This window comes from Archocentrus centrarchus, chromosome 12 (assembly GCF_007364275.1).
Source record: "Archocentrus centrarchus isolate MPI-CPG fArcCen1 chromosome 12, fArcCen1, whole genome shotgun sequence".
In the NCBI taxonomy this organism is placed as follows: Eukaryota; Metazoa; Chordata; class Actinopteri; order Cichliformes; family Cichlidae; genus Archocentrus; species Archocentrus centrarchus.
The window spans coordinates 17306105-17325429 of record NC_044357.1 but is presented as its reverse complement, the minus strand read 5'-3'; the positions used below and the strand labels follow the sequence as shown (position 1 = coordinate 17325429).

General features: G+C 40.4%; 1 protein-coding gene and 1 pseudogene across 1 annotated transcript in view; one reads left to right on the top strand and one right to left on the bottom strand.

Annotated features, from left to right (window-relative positions):
* The window catches only part of LOC115789214 (5-hydroxytryptamine receptor 4), a 113935-nt gene that overhangs the window by 51950 nt on the left and 42660 nt on the right, over window positions 1-19325 (bottom strand). The gene's annotated exons all lie outside the window — the stretch shown is intronic.
* LOC115789744 (uncharacterized) lies at window positions 1626-17860 on the top strand (annotated as a pseudogene).

Here is a 19325-nt window from a genome sequence, read left to right as displayed (position 1 = left end):
ACGCAAGCATCAGAATAAGAAAAAAGTCTCACGTTGAGTTGTTCACTTTATTTTTGCACTTTCTCTCGACAGTAGGATTTGTGAAGTTGCAGTCAGAACACTTTATTCTTCTCTCTCTTTGTCAAACTTTTTAAATTTTTTCATATAACACTCCTACCTGTGTCGGGCTCCACGCCTCCTTTCCTTAGATTCAGATATTCCCCCTGCGCGTGTATTCCCCTTATATTCCTGCTGAGATGACAAAAGTATGAAGGCTGCCGCGTGCCCGGCGAGTCTGATCTGCACGGGCTGCAGATGAGTGACTGACCTCCTCCTGTCCCACTACGAGAAAGAGAGTGAGAGAGTGAGAGAGAGAGAAGTGATCAATGCTGCCATCTTGTGGCCTTATCGTGCAAAGATGGCGACTAGGTGCACGTTTCTATAGCTGCGCTACAGTGATTGGGGTGACCAAATGGCCCCTTGTGTGGGAGTGCCCCTCTGTCCCACATATTGAGACGATGCCCCACATTTGCAGTGGCCCAAAGTCTGCACTGTAGGACATACACGTTTCTAAATTCTGCTTTTACTCAGTGGATATGAAGGAAGGAGGGTAGGCAGGCAGGGGCAGCTCTAGGATTTTTCATATGGGTTGGCAAAGAGGGGGGCCAAAAACAAGGCGGGTGGGCTACAGGAAATTATAATGTTTAATCAGAAACAAAATTAGTGGTAGAAAATTGTGTGGAAATCACTGGGGAGTATTTTCAGGCTTATGTGCAGCCTGTAGTGTCCCATTATAGATTTACCACATGAAAAGTGGTGCTGCATAGGTAGAGGGGCACTTTTCAGAATCATATACATTATGATGATATTGGAACATTGCTGAGATACTGAGATATTTTAGGTTGGTGCAAAGCAGATGGCCCACCATCAGAGCGACACTGCTATTCCTCAATCAATATAGCCCAAATAATTTGTTTTTAGAATAAATATAACCGAAAATACCCACACCATCAATATTTTAATTTGCACGTTAAACATATTTTAGAAACATAATGGTGAGAAAGAGTCGTAAATTGTGAATTGCTGCTCAGTACATTGAGGCTTTACAGGCAGAGGAAGAAACTCGTAATTTATAAGATATCCTGTAAAGTTGTATTAAAAGCGCATTTATTTATTTTAATTTGTTTTAAAGCCCAGCTCTTTACTTGAGGGCTATATCTGGTCTGCCTGCCTGCGCAGTCATTATCTGTGCACACATTCCTTGAGTGGGGTTGTGCTGGGTTGCCAGGTAATGTTGATGTTCGTTGAACCTGAGGTTAATCTGCTGATTGCTCTGAGAATGACGGGTCTTAAAGTATGAGAGAAAGCCAGGAATAACTTGGGTGCTGGGATATGTGCTCAGCAGAAGGAATACTGCAACAGTGATGACAGAAACACTGTCGGGCTAAATTACGGGCAACACCTGAACGCATCACTCGCCCGTGCAGGTGGATACTTTGAGGTACCTCCGAGAAAACAGAATTTGATCGGCAGGTCGCTAATGTGGAAAGGGAATTACCCGGGAACCTGGACTCAGTTTTAGAAAAGTTTAGAGTCACTGGTGTTCAGACAGTCCACGTTACAAGGCAAAAAGAAGACATACGTCCATGCACTCAGACTCCCTGGAGTTCTCGCTGAGCTTCTGCGGGCAGAGTGTTTTTGTGCCTCCTAATGAACAGACGACAGCCTTTATTTGCACCGTGCACGGGATGAGAGAGCTGCTGTGTGGTATGGTGTTTGAACAGGACCAACTTTTTTCTCTCATCAGACAGCTAATGAGTCAGACTTTGGTTCCAAAGTCAAAGGAATATATGGAAAGAAATTCCCTCGGGATTATGGGATTATGGGTGTCGGGGAGAGGAATGGAGGAATTATTATTATTATTATGGAAGCATTGTTGTTGTTACCTTTTCAAAATTTTTGCACACCGTAAATGAGGATGGGATATTTTTAGTCAACAAATAAAACAAACAAACCACTTTAGAATTTGTTGAAATTGTAAATATCAACACACTGGATTAATTACTGATTGGGATTTTTTTCTTTTTTTTTTTTTACTACATGAGTTACTAGGCATTAAAGGTTTAGGGGTAGTCAGGGGTAGAAAATATACTTTCTTAACCCCTACATACTGTTTGGGTCAAATCTGACCTGTTCTGACATTTTACAGCAGTGAAAATACCCTAAATAATAACATATATACTTTTGCACATGTGGTACAAATTTTTGTACACTGAGACTGTTCTGGGTCAAATTTGACTATTCGGGTGCATTTTAGATTCACCATTGAGGGTCAAATAAAGGAAAATGGTGGTTTCAAGGAATCGTGAAACTGCAAAACTGTGCATGCCGTGTCTGTGTGTATTTTTTATGGGCCAGTGGTTACTGAGTTCCAGGGGGACCTTGACACTTTCACAAAAACTGTCTGTGTTCCACACAGACCTGTGTTACCACAGTAACCCAGGTTCCTGCAGAGACAGACACCTGCTGGTCTGAAGGATCATGGTTGGACTGTCGAAATGCTGAAATAGTAAAACAGCATAGGACTGATCATCTTGGATGCACATAAGGAACAGAGGTCATACAGAGGGCAGAGGGTGCCTTGATACAGACAAGATCTGTAATAGGCCAGCACGGTGGTCCACATACAGTAGCGTATAGTGCTGCAGTGGTGAGTGTTGCCTCACAGCAAGAACGCTCCTGGTTAAAATCCCAGCTGGCTTTGCTCTGGGTATTCCACAGCAGAAAAGGGGTTATGGGGGCACCTGAGCTGCGATTTCAGTGAGTGTGGGAGACACATGTTAAAGTTTCACGCATGCAACATTTCCTCCCACTGCGTTGAATGCACAGGCTGGTTTGCATTAAGCAGTTTTTTTTTTTTTAAATGTAGTTGTGTTCTGAGTTTTAATATTGAATTAATATTGCTCTCTGAAACATTCATTAAGGATTAATCATCCAATGACTAATGCCAAATAGATTGTTTTGTTTTGTTTTGTTTATACATTGTAAACAGATCAAAATTTGTTATAAGCTCATTATGAGGGAATTCTTGGTCTGATTTAATTCTTTGTTCCTCTCTGTACTTGTTTAGATATCCTTATGCTTCCATGGTGATGTTTTGTTATGCAGGAAAAAGGAATGAAATTCCCTCAGAGGTTCTCCGTGTATGTCCCACTAGCTTGCTTTATGTTTATTTTACAAACACCTGCAGAAAGCATCAAACTGTGATGTGGACATTACCTGTTTGATTGTGTCCTGCGAGTGAAAAGTATACGTTTATGTCATGTTGTCTGTTTCAGAGAAGTCCAGTGTGTTTCTTAAGGATCCAACTGACTTCATGACAAACATGAAAAAGAAGGAACTCAGATTCAGCTAAATGCTACAAAACTGATCAGACAGCGCTTCTTAGGTGCAAATGGATGATGACCCAAAGCATTCTGCCAAAGCAACCAAGTAGTTTCCTCAAAGCAAAGAAATGGGATATTCTTCAATGACCAAGTCACTCACCTGATCTCCACCTCATAGAGCATGCTTTGAAGACAGAAAGACCCACAAAGAAACAGCAAATGAAAGTGGCTGCAGTAAAGGCCTAGCAATTTTCATCCAAGTATTAAAAAGAATCCTTCTTTGTCAGTGTATCCAATTACTTTTAAACCTTTGAAAATGGCACACTGTGTATAAAAATGGCTGTATGTTCCATCTATTCTAGGTTTCATGGTAGTATTTCGTTTTCTGAATGTACAGGTTGAGAAACAACTTGAACTTTTCCAGGAAATCAGTCAGCTGTGCACCCGACACTGGCATGGTAGGGCGATGCAGATACACCATGTACACACACACAAAATCACACAAAACCCCCCTCATTCTTAACCCTCAACCTCGATGTTCTTTCTGCAACTTCTTTTTATTTAAATAGGATACTAAGAAATGGTTAATGTTAACAACTCTGGTATGATAAGACATGGCAATTTCTCTGTCTTTTCATGTCTTGGCGACTGAAAGTTTTGTGCAATACAGTATTGCAACATCTCCCACTTCCTCTTTCATTTTAGGACCCCAAACTTTCATCTTTGTGTTTCTGACTTATGTCCTGTGCCTTCTGTCCTCCTCCCCCTCACCCTGCAGGCCTGATTTCTGCTGCAGTAAATGTGAAGGTTCCTACGTGGTCGTTTGGTTTCTCCACTGCCCTGGACGCCAGGATCAAACTGATGGACATCATCAAATATAAACTGGAGAATGACAAGCAGGGGTGAGACTGCACACACCTCAGTGCATCTTCCTCTGCTGCGTGCACAAAACACAAACTCATACAAACTGTGTTTGCGTTTTTGTCCTGCATTCAGAGACACACTTGGAGGGCATTTCTTTTAGAAGTGGGGACACATTTGTTCCCAAATTAAAAATGTGTTAATTAACTTACCTAATGATACTTAACATATTTCTAATCTTTTGCCTTCTCGGTCAGATTGGACATTCTGTAGATCATAAAGTCAGGTTGGGTAGTTTGTGGGTGCATGGTGCTTAGTAATTTAACATCACCATAACAACACTGAATAATTTAGGCATTTCCTCATTGCAGAGCTATTCTCAATGAAGTTGTTATATTATATCATGTCAGAGTCCAGTGGAGGCTTCTGGTCTATATTGAGGCTCGCATTTATTTCAAGTGACCCTTCTGTTAATCATCCTTGCTCTTTCTTCTCTGTCTCCCTGGCCTTCTTTAGTTTTGTTGGCTCTCTTGGTTCTTTACTGCTGCCTGACTCAAGTTCTGCAGCCCAGCACTTCCTGTTGTTCATCTCAGCGCTCACCCCCAAAGCTCTATCATCACTATTCACCTCCTTCCTTCACGTTGGCACTCAATGGAAATGAACAGGTATTCAAATGCAGGAAAAGTGTGCAAATTAAAGAGAGTTTACAAAATAATACAAAGAGTGAATGTTGGTGTTGCCAAGGGTTCACGTGAGTTTTGTAGCTACTGTAAGAACAAATCCCTAAAAGAAATTATGGTAGCCTTTGTATTTAAGTAGTCAGTTACATCACTATACTTATGGCTGAGTTCTGCAGTCGGTCTTTTTTTCTTTTTTTTTTGGAGGCAAACATATTTGTTCCTCAAGTTTTTCCATTTTTCCATTCCTTCACATTCATTCCAGGAATTTGGTGACATCTGTGAGTTCTTGTATTGAGGTTGTGATTCATAAACCGCATTAAAAAGTTGCCAGAAATGTGAAGGAGGAATCCATGGTGCTGAACGGGCCAATCACAATAGTTGTGGATTGCGTTGGTGTGATGTGTAGTTACATTTCCAGGGAGGTGCAGGCTAGGTTATGGCGTTGTTTATGGTGTAGGTTACCACTGCATTTAAAATTTAAGTTCAACAATAGTAATAATTGTAATAAGTAATAACACGATTATAACATGAGAAACATCTTAAAAGTGAGAAGGAATGAAGATTAAAATTTTGCATCTGTGTCAAACATGTCTGATTTTTGCACCACTAATCTGAACAAGCATGAACTGGTCACTAAGAAAAATAATATGCTTTGCTGAATCTATATCTGTTTTCCATTTTGTTTCTAGCACACCTAGAAACTGAAGTGAAAAGCAGGTAGGCTTATGTAGTTTTCTGAAATATAAACGATCTTATCACCCAGTAAAATTAATTAGAAATCCTTAGACAATTAACATTAGAAGCGTCATTGTTGTTTGTAGTTGTGGATCATTTTTAAAAAGCGTAGTCATTGTCAGTGGATTGCATTTTGGCAAATTTTGCTCTCCACATGAACTCTTTACCTGCATGAAACCAAAGCCTGCTCAGACGTCACTGGTCACTCGGACTTCAGGCGGACTCGAGATTAGTGATGAATGTGTCTGTCCCAACAGTCTGACACACAAGCAATTATGGTCCTTTACCAATCTCATTCTGTGATGCAGTTTCATCCCATAAAGTGAGGAAAACTAAGTCATTTTCCCTACAGTAATATCAAATAGATTATGCAGCATTGAATAAAAACTTGCTGAATGAGGAGCAAATAAATCTAGCAGCATGCGAACAGGCTGCTGTAGAAAACATAGTAACCCCATGTTTTCAAATATTTTATGGTTTGTATTGTCACTGAATGTGCCCTTTTATGTCTAATTTTAATCCCGAGGTAAAAGTTCCAGTCTCTTCTACGCTCAGAGTTGCTTCACTTCCAGTAATAGTTGCTTTGTGTGGCTCTGCCTTCCTCTAGATGGCGACAGAGGACACTAAATGAAAGTCTGCAAAGTCCTCTGCCTGTGCTGTATTGTGCAAGGAGTTATTAAATAACAGGAACAATTTTTTTTAAATGTAATTTTACTTTTTAAACGATCAAATTCAGTAATTCAACTTTATAGTCGCTCTGAGACTTTTTCTGTCCTGTCACAGTAGCAGTCAGTATTAGTGAAAGTCCTCTTAAAACATTTCTTCTTGGGCTTTTACAACATCGGCTATCCAAGTTAGTCCAACTGTGTAGTTTACCAGTTGGCTTGATTATAAGCACTTGAACAGCACATGTGTTTTCAGTGCAGCCTGAGCCTCGCTTATACAAAAAAGCACAGATATTCACTTTCTGAAAACCAAACATGAGCTGAATTCAACTAGTATTCAGTGCAAGGTTGTTACATTGTATTAGTGCCTTTGTTTCCCCCCTCTTTGTTGTGAATGGTCACATTGTTTTCATGTGATTATATAAAATGATATTTTACAGGCGTGTTTACTTGGAAAAAAGTCTAGTAAAATGTAATCTGTACACTGTTCAGACATCTGTCTGCCAGTCAAAGCCCACGCTTACTCAACGTACTGTCTCCTGATTGGCTTGCTGCTTTTACTCTAAGGATGGGGCAACAGCATTTCCGCCTCTTCCCTCTACGGCAGACTTTGATCACTGTGACCTCATCAAAAAGGCTTATGCAACAGCCCAATCAGAGACATTGATCTCTCTCTGTGATCGATCCCCCCCCCTCCCGGAAGGAAGCGAGGGGAGGGGGGAGTCAGAGCTTTTGAGTGAGGGTAATGTGAACTGAACTGGTCACTTCTATGAAATGTACCAGGGCACCATTCTTTCCCACCTTGATGGTTTATTAAGAGATATATACAGCAGATAAACACAAACATACGAGCAATATGCAACACTTGCTGGGCACTAGATTATCTACAGTGACTCAAGCAACCACGAGAATATTTGTATACTTAAGGTACTTCAGCTAAAGTTTAAGAAGCAGCTCTTTGAAGACTGCTAGCTGTTAATTAGTGACATATTGCCAGTGCCATAGCCAGTCCCCTGGCCAAACAGCAAGAGGCAAGTGATGTGCCTGCTCTGAAAAGGACTGATGAGATGTTTATGTGTGCAGGGAAGTGTGTAAGAGACTGAGCGGTCATTAGTATTCACAATCAGGTGGAAAAAAGTGGATTCTCCCATCAGGTGGAACTAAGATATGCAATAGTGTTTTTGCAACTGGTGTGTGAGAGCGAAAGAGAGCGAGAGAGAGAGGGGAAACCACCAGCGAGTGCTGAGGCATCTCTCAATGAGAACAGGGAGAATGAAAGAGATTTTCCACTCCACCAGAGAGAGGCAGAGAGAAAAATGAGTGTGTAGAGGAAAGAGAAACAGCGATCATGTTCTCTGGCAGTCCATTAGTGCAGCAACTAATGGATGTAGTGAAAAAGGTGAATTAAAAGGGCAACAATTGGTCTTTTTGCCCCAAGGTGGCTCTTTTCACCAGAGCTTAATGGAAAACCGGGCCCTGGTGTTTTTATTCAGAGTTAAAAGTGTGCCCCATTCACTTTGGTTTAAAGGGATTTTAACACTTTAGTTAAAAGTTTGTTCTTACAGTTGCGCTATTTCAGCGGTCCCACTTCTCTTTGAGTGCAGGTCGTGTGCAGAACCACTTCTTAAAAATCTGCCCTGGACTTCCCAATTAATATTTTTTTGGTGTTGCTCATTACATTGTTCATCCTAGCAGGGGCAAGAAAATTGGATACATCCCCTTTCCAACATTTATGAACCTTTCAGTGCAGATATTTGTTATAGCAAATTTTAACAAATGGAAAGCTTCAGATTCATTGTTTTGCAAGCTTTGTACATTGCTGTTCAGATCAACCCTTCTAAGCCACGCAAACATATTTAAGAAAGTCCTAAATGTGTGAAAAACTGGGCGTTCCCAACAAAATTGTAGAGCAAACACAGTAATTATCTTTCATTCAGGTTTTTTTTTTTTTTTTTTTTTTTTTTTTTAGCAGCAGGTTGGTGCGGAAAAGGTATATGTTGCTGCTTGCGGTATAAAGTGATATACTGTAATTGGTAGAAAAGCAATATTTAAAATGCAGGTTATTCCACACACAGATAAAATGAATGTGATGTAATTCGCACGGCATATAATAGTATGAGCTTTCTCTGTGTCCCCGTGTCTGTGTAGGACTCCACCCTCATGGGGTTTCACGTTCCCAAAGATTACGGTGTGATTTATATCAGCCACGCTGTCCACTGTGACCCAGAGGTGTTCTAGCAGATGGAGTGAAAGGTGAGGATCCTGGATTTGTTTGCAGTTTTTTTTTTTTTTTTCCCTACATGTATTTATCAAGTAGGGCTGTCACAGTACTAGAATTTCACCCTGGATATCAATACCCTGGGAAATATTTGATAGTTGATATGATTTTCAGTGCCATGGGGAAAATAGTCATTTTTAAAAATAGCAATTAGAACAATGGAAACAATAGCAACACTATTTAAGGTATAGATATGACAAATATTTTAATAGTGCAAAAAATAAGACATGTGATCGACACTGACGAACTAGCCTCAAGAGATGATAGAACTTTCTGGATGAAAGTGGGGGAAAAAAGGTGACTTTTTTTATGTAATGATAATGCAGGTTTTATTTTTCCCTGTCTCTGCAAACAGAACTCACACCATTTTCATGACCACGCCGTTAGTGGCTTATTCTTAAAGGTCTGAGAGCAAACAAGGAAGCAGATGTGCAGTTTTGTTTACACTCACTACTCGCGTGCTACATACTTACAAGCGCACACACCGCATTTACACACTCAAACGCAATCAGCAATAGAAGGAGGAAGAGGGAGGAAGCTTTTAGTGCGGTGACACATCAGGGGTTGAAGAAATGCGTCATAAAAAAGCTGTTTAAAAAAAAAAAAAGCAAAGAAAAAAGAAGAAAATACAGCATTTTCTGCCATGTGCATTAGTGCATATAGTTATTTATGAAGTGCTGGATAAAAATTGAAAAGAAAGAAAATTAAGTGAAGGCGAAGAGAAACAGCAGGATAAAGTCTGATGAATTCATTCGTAATGATGGCAGTGCAGTTAATTTAAAAAAAATATAATAAATGAGTACATGTGAGTACAGAGACAGAGCTATAGATTGTGTACATATTCACCAGCCACTTCATTAGGTACACCTGTTTGACTGCTTGTACATGCACACAAATTTTATGCAAATTCAGTGATAACTTTAAGAATAGCTGGTATGATCTAGGCCACCTGTGCTGTGTTCACACTAAAGTAAGCATGGGTTTAACTGGCTAGAAAGCCACTCTTAAAAATAGATAATAGCTTGAACACATGATGAGATTAAATCAACAGTCTGTTCTAGAATTTGCTTTATGACTGTGTACTGGAAAATAATGCTGGTTAGTGCTTTATATACATACGCCTACATCTCTACTATAGCAACAAATGCATATAGATAACAGTGCCTGGGCACACAAATGTGACTGCATCCCTTTTACATGTACTCGCTTTAGCTGTTTGCTGTGAAAGTAAAAGAAAAGAATGCCTTCAGAATGCAAAAAGAGATGCTCAAAGACTCTGTCTGCTAACTGCTGTGGTAAAATGAAACCCGATCTGGCTCATTCATCATGTCAGCCATTCATCTGTTCATTCACTCCCTTCATTCACCTGTTTATTGTCATTCATGCTCCTTCTCTCATGCGACAGAGAGGGAAGAAAAAAAATCTATGAATGTATGTATGTAGGAAGGAAGCTGCTGCCATGGAAACTGGTCACCTGTCAGTGTCTTTACCAATAGGGATTCCCTGTGTGTATTTCTGTGTGTGTGTGTGTGTGTGTGTGTGTGTGTGTGTGTGTGTGTGTGTGTGTGTGTGTGTGTGTGTGTGTGTGTGTGTGTGTGTGTGTGTGGGAGAAGCTTTTTTCTCTCCCATGATGCCCTTTGGAGTGTGATGGGTTACAGAAAAAATGAGTCAGAGAAGCTCCTATTCCTTTTGTGATAAAACAGTAATAATGTTGCATTTATTTAACCAAAAGTGGCAATTGAAAAATTAAGTAATTACGCAGGCAGTTATATTTTTTTCTTTGCTGCTTCAAACAATGACTGATGATCAGTGAGAAAAGATTTTTTTAATGCTCAAGAAATGACTTGTTTGCCTCTGTATATATGAGCTTGAGGGGTCTTGCGCAGTATCGTACTTCCTCCTAGGACTGCGCTCCTCTCGACAGAGATCTTGGATGTTGTTCCCGGAATCTGCTGGAGCCATTCTCCCAGTTTGGAGGTCACTGTCCCGAGTGTTCTGATTACCACAGGGACCACTGTTACCTTCACCTCTTCTCTCAGCCCTTGGTATTTCTCAAGCTGCTTGTGTTCCTTCTTCCTGATGTTACCATCACCTGATATTGCAACATCTGACACTACAGCCTTCTTACTCTGCTTGTCCACCACTACTATGTCTGGGTGGTTAGCCATCACCATTTTGTCTGTGTGTATCTTTAAGTCCCATAGGATCATTCTCAACCACCCTTGGGGGCATATCCCATTTTGACCTCGGAACTTCCAGACCATACTCAGCATAGATGATCCTGCATACTAGGCCAGTTATGTATGTATGTATGTATGTATGTATGTATGTATGTATGTATGTATGTATGTATGCCTTTCCTGCTAGCATCTTGCACCCTGCTGTCATGGGCTGGATTGCAGAGATGCCCCACCTCAGGGGCATCAGCCTCCACCTGGGGTCTTGCCTAGTGTGGTAGATCCCAGCCTCTATCGATCTTGTGCTTAGAGCTTGCTCCTGTGCTATGATTAGTGCCTCTGTGCTGTCATTCAGTCCAGCTTTTTCCAGCAATTGGTAGGACTTTTTTCTATATCAGCCACTTCTTCTATATCCTGGTGGTACAAGCCATTCAGGGGCCTAGTGTACATTCTCAGGGTGCTGGATTTGGAATAAAACCGTCCATTCATGATAAGGAGCTTTCTTGTCCTGATGTCAGTGGCTTCTATCTCCTCCTTTGGCCAACTTATTATCCCAGCAGGGTACCTGATGACCAGCAGGGTGTAGGTGTTGACTGGTCGGATCTTGATCTTTCTATTCAGCTGACTCCTCAGGAATTGCATAACTCTCTGCAAGTACTTGGTGCTTGCAGCTTTTCTAGCGGCCGTTTCATGGTTCCCATTTGCCTGTCGGATTCCTAGCTGTCATAGCCCCTCAGTTCTGACTACTTTCCCTCTCTTTGTTACTATCCGACTACACTTCTCCAGTCCAAATTACATTAATATTATGTCATTGCTGTAGATCCTAATGGTGTGGATCAGTAAATTGATGTCTCATTCACTCCTGGCATAGAGCTTAATGTCATCCATGTAGAGGAGGTGACTGATATTTGTTCCATTCTGTAGTGAATATCTGTAGCCAGTCTTGTTAATGGCTGAGGGGGTTCAGGCCTATGCAGAACAGCAGGGGGGGACAGAGCATCTACTTGGAAAATCCCACATTTGAACCCTGTTTGTTTGCTTTACTTATTGTAATTTGATTTTTTGTTGAGCAGAGAAATCCAGTGGTTGACTTAGTGGATTTGCAAGTAGAACTCAAAAGTGCAAAAGGATGTAGGGTTAGAATTTTCCAGTCAGATCAGTTGTTGTTTCTGGAGGTGTGTGTGTAGAGCCCTTCTTTCCTCTACAAAAAAAATAACACAAAATAAATTAATCGAGTGTTAATTATTGTTTTAAAGAAGATAAAACCAGCAAACCAAGAGTCCTAAATGAAGCAATCAGATGTTACAGTTGGTGAGTTGATCTATTCTCTTCCAGTTGATTTGACAAATGGTGACAGAAGAAATAGCCGGAAATGCACAGGAGGAATTGACAGTGCTGAATTTGCCAATCACAGTTGTGAGCTGTAGTTACATTTCTAGGGAGGTGCACGTCAGGTTACAGCATAGGGTTTAACTTGCTCTCTGCACCACCCTGTGGCACTATTACATTTTCCCTGCGAGGTAATAAATAAAGTACTTTCGGCTTTTACCGAAGGTGTCATCAGGGTCCAACTAGAAACTTAAAGCTAAAGAAAAAGCAAAATATCTATTCAGCCTGCCTAAGAGGCAGATACTCTTAGCCTGGAAATGGACACCATTTTAAATACTCTGAAGTGTGTGACCAGAGCATTCAGCTGAGAAGAGATATCTATGAATGAATAGATGGATATCTGCTGCCATGGTAATTGGCCACCTCACACCTGTGTTTTTTCTTTCTTTTTTTTTTACCAGTGGGGGTTTCCTTGCATGCTTTGTGTGTGCGCGTGTGAGCATGGGATGGGGTTAAGAAATGAGTCATAGGAGATTTTTCCTGAAGATATTATGATGTAAAAAAAAAATCTAGAAAAGTAATTAATAAGAAACTGAATAAAAATGGGCGCTACAAGTTTGACTATAGCTCGGTCAAAGGTGTGAGTCATCCACATGAAAAGCATGTAGGTATACTTTTATGAGTGCTTATGCATGATTCTGTTTAACTTCTCGATATTTCTTACTGTTACTAAATTCTATTGAAGGCCAAGCCTGAGAAATGATCTTAAAGATATGCTGGCTGTGTGACTAAAGCTAATATATCTTTCGTCTTTGCTGTGCAAGCATCTGCTGCTGTCTTCTTTTTTCTTGCATTTATCACCATGTTTGTTTCCCTTTCCTCTGAACTGTTTCTGTCTCTGCTTTTCCATCTGCCAGTCTTCCTGGTGACCAGTTTCCTCTCTGTCTTGATAGTTACTCAGCTCATTTTCTTGCCACCTGGCTGTTTAATTTAATGACTGCAGTCCTGTTAAATAACAAGCCCACCTACAATCACCACAGTTTCATCTATTTAAGTGTTTTTGTGCAATAGGTGGGTATATTATCTACTGTGTATATTCCAGTGCATATTGTTGTATATTTTGTATGTGTGCTTTTCCTGTTGGAAGCAAACATTGGAGCTGGCAAGTTAACATCCTATCAGCTAAACGCCCACACAGACTCTGGCCCTAGATAACTGAATCAGAAATGCTACCGAGCACAGATAAAAATCTTAGCTACTGCAGTGGGTTGTGTTGCTAGTTTCAGATGAATCTGAGAATAGGGAGTTTTTTGTCTACAAAAATAGAGAGAGACTCTTTTTTTAATTTGAAGTGGAAATTTTCTGAAATTTCTATGTTTGCGAATGTCAGCCACTGTATGCATTCTTAGAAACAACACAACCCAGATTCACCAGTCCCTAAAGCTAATGCCAGGTCTGTTTCTCATGTTCTAATTGAACTCTGTATAACACTTTTGATAACAGGTTTTAAACTCAGACTGAATAGAAATATCACACAACCTCCAAGAGAATCTCCATTAGTTTGTGGATTACTGTTTTTAAACCTTGGGTTTGGCATGTGAGCTGTTCAAGTGGGTTTTCTTTTTTCTTTTTTTTTTGGAATGTAGAAGTGACTTATTAAGTAAATCTATTAAAGTAAAAAAATTTAATACATTAGATATACACTCATTTTGATCTTAGGCACACCTTGCTAGTACCAGGTTGAACCCCTCTTTTGCCTTCAGAGTTGCCTCAATTCTTCATGGCATAGATTCAACAAGAACACATCCATGATGTGAATCTCCCATTCCACCACATCCCAAAGGAGAAGGTGCTCTATTGAACTGAGCTCAGGCAACTGTGGAGGCCGTTTGAGCACATTGTGTCCATGTTCAAGAAACCAATTTATGATGATTTGAGCTTTGTGACATGGTACATTATCCTGTTTGAAGTAGTGCGGGCACTGTGGACCTATAAGGATGGACATGGTCAGCAACAATACTTAAACAATTCTCGGTTGGTACTACGGGGCTCAGAATGTTCCAAGAAAATATCCCCCACACCTTTAGATCACCACCATCAGCCTGAGCTGTTGATGCAAGACAGAATAACCCTATCCCTATCCCTAACTCTATCCTTTCATGTTGTTTACCAAATTCTGACCCTACCATTCAAATGTCACAGCAGAAATTGAGATTCATCAAACCAGGCAACAGTTTTCCAATCTTCTGTTGTCCAATTTTGGTGAGCCTGTGTGAATTATAGCTCCAGTTTAATGTTCTTAGCTGACATGAGTGGCACCCTGTGTGGTCTTCTGCTGCTGTGGTCCATCTACTTCAAGGTTCAATGTGTTCAGAGATGCTCTTCTGCCTACTTTGGCTGTAACGAGTGGTTATTTGAGTTCCTGTCAGCTTCTAGCAGTCTGGCTGTTTTCCTCTGACCTCTGGCACCAACAAGGCGTTTTCACCCAGAGAACCACCGCTCACTGGATATTTTTCTCTTTTCCTGACCATTCTCTGTAAACCCTAGAGATGGTTGTGCAAGAAAATCTCAGGAGATCATCCGTTCCTGAAAAACTCAGTCCAGCCCTTTGACACCAACAACCATGCCACATTCAGAGTCACTTAAATCATATTTTTTCCCCATTCTGATGCTCATTTTGAACTTCAGCAGGTCATCTTGATCACGTCTACACGTCTAAATGCACTGAGTTGCTGCCATGTGGTTGACTGATTAAATATTTGCATTAATGAGAAGGTGAAATGAATCAAGTGAATGTAAATTTAAATGAATTCACCATAAAAGCAAGGGAGCATGCATGGATTACTGATTGTTAATGTGGGGTTAGTGTATTGCTTACGGAAAAACGTGTGTAAGTGGAGCATCTCCTGCTGATCTCTTCCAGCATCAGCCATGACACGAATAAGTGCAAATGCAGTGTATCCACATACACATCCACAGCTGTTCTTTTAGAAGGCTACCAGGGAAATAAAAGTAGCAAGTCACATCTTCGGTTGTAACTGCATTGCATTGTGTTCTGCTGTTTACAACTTCGATGTAGTAATTTCACTTCTTTGTCTTTGATTTCTCTGTTCATTTGGAATGAAAGGAAAATGTGTAATTCTGACACTTTTTTTTTGCCCTTGAATGTTAAATGGAACAACATGCAAACAAAAATACATTATGTGAGTTTTTAAGTGATTCACAGCTATTTATTCTTCCTCTTCCCTCTGTTTGGTCTAATAATTAATCTGATGATGCCCTCTTGGCCTCAGTCACGATCTCTCACACTTTGCTTTCATTATACCTTATTGCGGGAAAATGAATTATACTTCACACCAGATAATGCTTCTCTGATTCACTTCCTATCCACTCAATGTATTTCATATAGCATTACAATGGCGTACTTGGTAAGACTTCCTTTCTCTTCCTACAGCGTATGCTGCACATCTTACTGTTTCAGGATGTACCTAATAGTACATTAAACCATTAGACAGATGCTAGTGAGAACACTAATAATAACACTTCTCACACGCACAAACCATCAGACACAGTGAATCCAGACTATATGCACCACTAATGCTTCCTGTTTGCTGTTAATCAGCGCTCAGGTTTCAGGAAGACAGGATCCATTAGAGGCATGACTTGGCCTGCATCAGAAGGATATTGAGTAATGGTTGGAAACAATCAGCTTTTTTAAAGTATATTTTTAGTCAATATTGAAAAGCAGGCATGATGGAGTGAAGTTGGGTCACTGATTTTTGTTCATTTTGTCTTGTGCAACTTTATTCTGATCTACACTCAAGGTGATTTCCTCTTGAGAACTAATTTATTTGCTTTTTGTGCCAAAGAGAGAGAGAGAGGTCAGCTGAAATGATCGAGGATTCTGGGTGTTTTGTATGATTGATTTTTTGATGATGAGCAGCACTGTGTAGCAGTGGTGTCTTTATTGTTTGTATCACACTCGGTATACATTTTTCCTTCACCCAGGCAAGAGCGGAGATGGAGGTGTGGTATCGGGGTCATTTGTCAGTCTGTTTGTCAGAAAGGCAAACAACTACAAAGCCAAATTTCATAAAACTTGGTGCAGAGGTGGAGTGTGGGCAAAGGAAGAACCCACAGAGAACCTGCAGTTCACTTAAAAGTAAGAAATAGAGAGTTGGCTTTGGTGCAAGACGTGCTCTCTCTCTGAGTGCCCTTCTAGTTGTCACTAGTTTCAAGTAGGTTACGCACAAAAATATGAAACTTTTCCAAATTAAAAATGACCTAAAGAATTGTGTTTTGGTGTTCTAGTTAAAGCCACTAACAGCAAAAATACTTTTTGTTGACAGAAATCTGGAGGATATTTCTCTGGTTGGTTTAGATCTGATTTAAATATGTTCATATGCCTTACCATGAATTTCTTCAAGATAATAAACAACTTTAAAAACGCTAGTTGTAAAAACAACCTAAAATACCATTTGGAATATGTGGTGTGCATAATATGTACAACTTTAAAAAATCTTTTTTAGATATACCTTTTGATTGAAGTCTTACAAGACAGAAAATTGATTGATTTGTGTCTCTCTGATTTGTATACCACATGCAAAATTTATGTGTATCTCTGTGTTTTGCATGTGCAGGAACCCAGGCCATGAGCATTTCCTGTGTTCTTTTGGCAACGGGCCCAGGAGCTGCCCCAGAGGTAAACTTACCAACGTCTTACTCAATGTGACCTTCACACATAAGCATGAAAAAAATACATATATGACACACACTCTTTAATTATTACTGTATCTTAAACAGTCTGTAAAATGGACTCCTTGCACATAAAAGGTTTTATGTGGGTTCTGTATTTTTACTTCCTTTCTGACCCACTTTTGCATTTAATGACTTGTCGAGAGATTTGTGGTTCGTGAGCCTCATCTCAGCATTTTATATTTTTGGACTTCACGGTCACATTTGGAGAGAAATCTGCTGAAAAACTGACGGAAAGTTTACTTGCAATGGACTCATTCTCTTTAGGGACAGAGCAGGTGATATAGCTGATCTGATGTAAAATATGGTCTGAATTGAGAGAAATATTACAAACATGAGATTGAGGCATCCAGTTAGGTTGTCCTTAAGTGTCCTCAATAATATGACTAATATACCTCATCTTTAAAAAATATAATTGCATACTTCACTTCTGATGAGAAGTCCTTCATTTAGCAATACTGTTTTTTCTTTAAATTACTTAAAGAGTTAAAAATAGAAATTTTGCCACATACACTTCTGAAACCCTTAGAAAGATAGCTGTTTGCCTGCAATCAAACAAAAATACAGTGTTTTTGGTTTGGTTTTTGTTTTGGGGGGGAATATAAAGGCCATCTCCATGAACCATGCATTCAAATATATTGCTCAAAGAAATGTAAAGGAACAATTTTTAAATAGATTATAGCATCGAGTCAGTTAAACCTCTGGGATATTGATCTGGTCAGTAAGTAGCAGAGGGGGTTGCTAATCAGTTTCAGCTGCTGTGGCATTAATGAAATTGACAGCAGGTGCACTAGAGGGGCAACAATGAGACAACCACCAAAACAGGTGGACCCCAGTGACATATTTTCCCTCCATCTTTTCTGACTGTTTTTTCACTAGTTTTGCATTTGGCTAGGACAGAGCCATAGATGGTCCTTGCAGGGAGAAACCGGGCACTGTCAGAGCCCTACAAAATGACCTCCAGCAGGCCACTGATGTGAATGTCTCTGGCCAAACAATCAGGAACACTTCATGAGGGTGGCCTGAGGGGCCAACATCCCCCAGTAGGCCCTGTGCTCGCTGCCTGACACTGCGGAGCTTGATTGGCAAATGCCAATCAGTGAGCAGAACTGGCATAGAGTACTATAACTGGCAGGTCCACCACTGGCGCCCTTTGCTTTTCACAGATGAGAGCAGGTTCACACATGTGACAGACATGAAAGGGTCTGGAGAAACCGTGGAGAACGTTGTGCTATCTGTGATATCATTCAGCATGACTGCTTTGGTCTTAAATCAGTGATGGTCTGGGGAGGCATATCCATGGAGGGACGTACAGACATTTACAGACTTGGCAACAACACCCTGACTACCATTAGGTATCAGGATGAAATGCTTGGAGCCATTGTTAGACCCTACAGTGGTGCAGTGGGTTCCTCCTGGTCCACGACAATACCCGGCCTCATCTGGTGAGAGTATGCAGGCAGTTCCTGGAGGATGAAGGAATTGATATCATTGACTGGCTCCCATGCTTGCCTTACCTAAATCCAATAGAACACCTCTGGAACATCATGTTTCAGTCCATTCGACACTGCCAGGTTGCACCTCAAACTGTCCAGGAGCTCAGTGATACCCTGGTCCAGATCTGGGAGGAGATCCCCCAGGACACCATCCATCAATTCATTAGGAACATGCTCCAGTGTTGTCAGGCATGCCTACAAGCACGTGGAGGCCATACAAACTACTGAGCACTATTTTGAGTTGCTGCAGTGACATTTTGCCAAAATGGACTAGCCTCCCGCATCATTTTTTTCACTTTGATTTCGGGGTGTCTTTGAATTCAGCCCTCTGTAGGTTGATTATTTTCATATCCATCAAATGACGTGGCATCATTTCGTTTCTAATACATTACCCAGTCCATATCAGTATAGATGTCCAGCATGATTGTTTTCCCCATTGAGATGTGCTTTGACTTGAGCATCTCACTTCAATTCTTAAAAGCAGAAATTGTTGAGTGAAGCCTGTTTACTGTATCTGTGTGAACACCATCACATTATTAAAGTGTGCAATTATTATTATATGTGCACATTTTTAGTTGTAACTGTTTGTAAATGTGTTTGTAAATGGGGGAAAATGTGAACTTGCCACATTTTTCATTTGTAAAGAGCCTGCTAATTGTAGAATTTAATAGCTCTGAGCCCCAACAGGTAGGAGGCCTGATGACGGCAAACCTCCGTCAGTTTTCCCCACTGTCATTTAAACTGTACTAGTATCTGATAAGGGTCACTCTGCATTTAGCTCTAAACCGCTTTATCTTGAAGTTTCACACTGTGGTACCTATCCTGTTATTCCAACTTTACACTGGCAATCTGGCAGGCTGCTTTTATTGTTCTATGTCAGTGTTTATCGCATAATCTTTATATGAAAGATGTGACCCATTGGTTTGGCAAGTCCTGTTTTGAAGCCTGAAGTCCTTTTTTTTTCCTTTTTTCTGGGTTGATTTA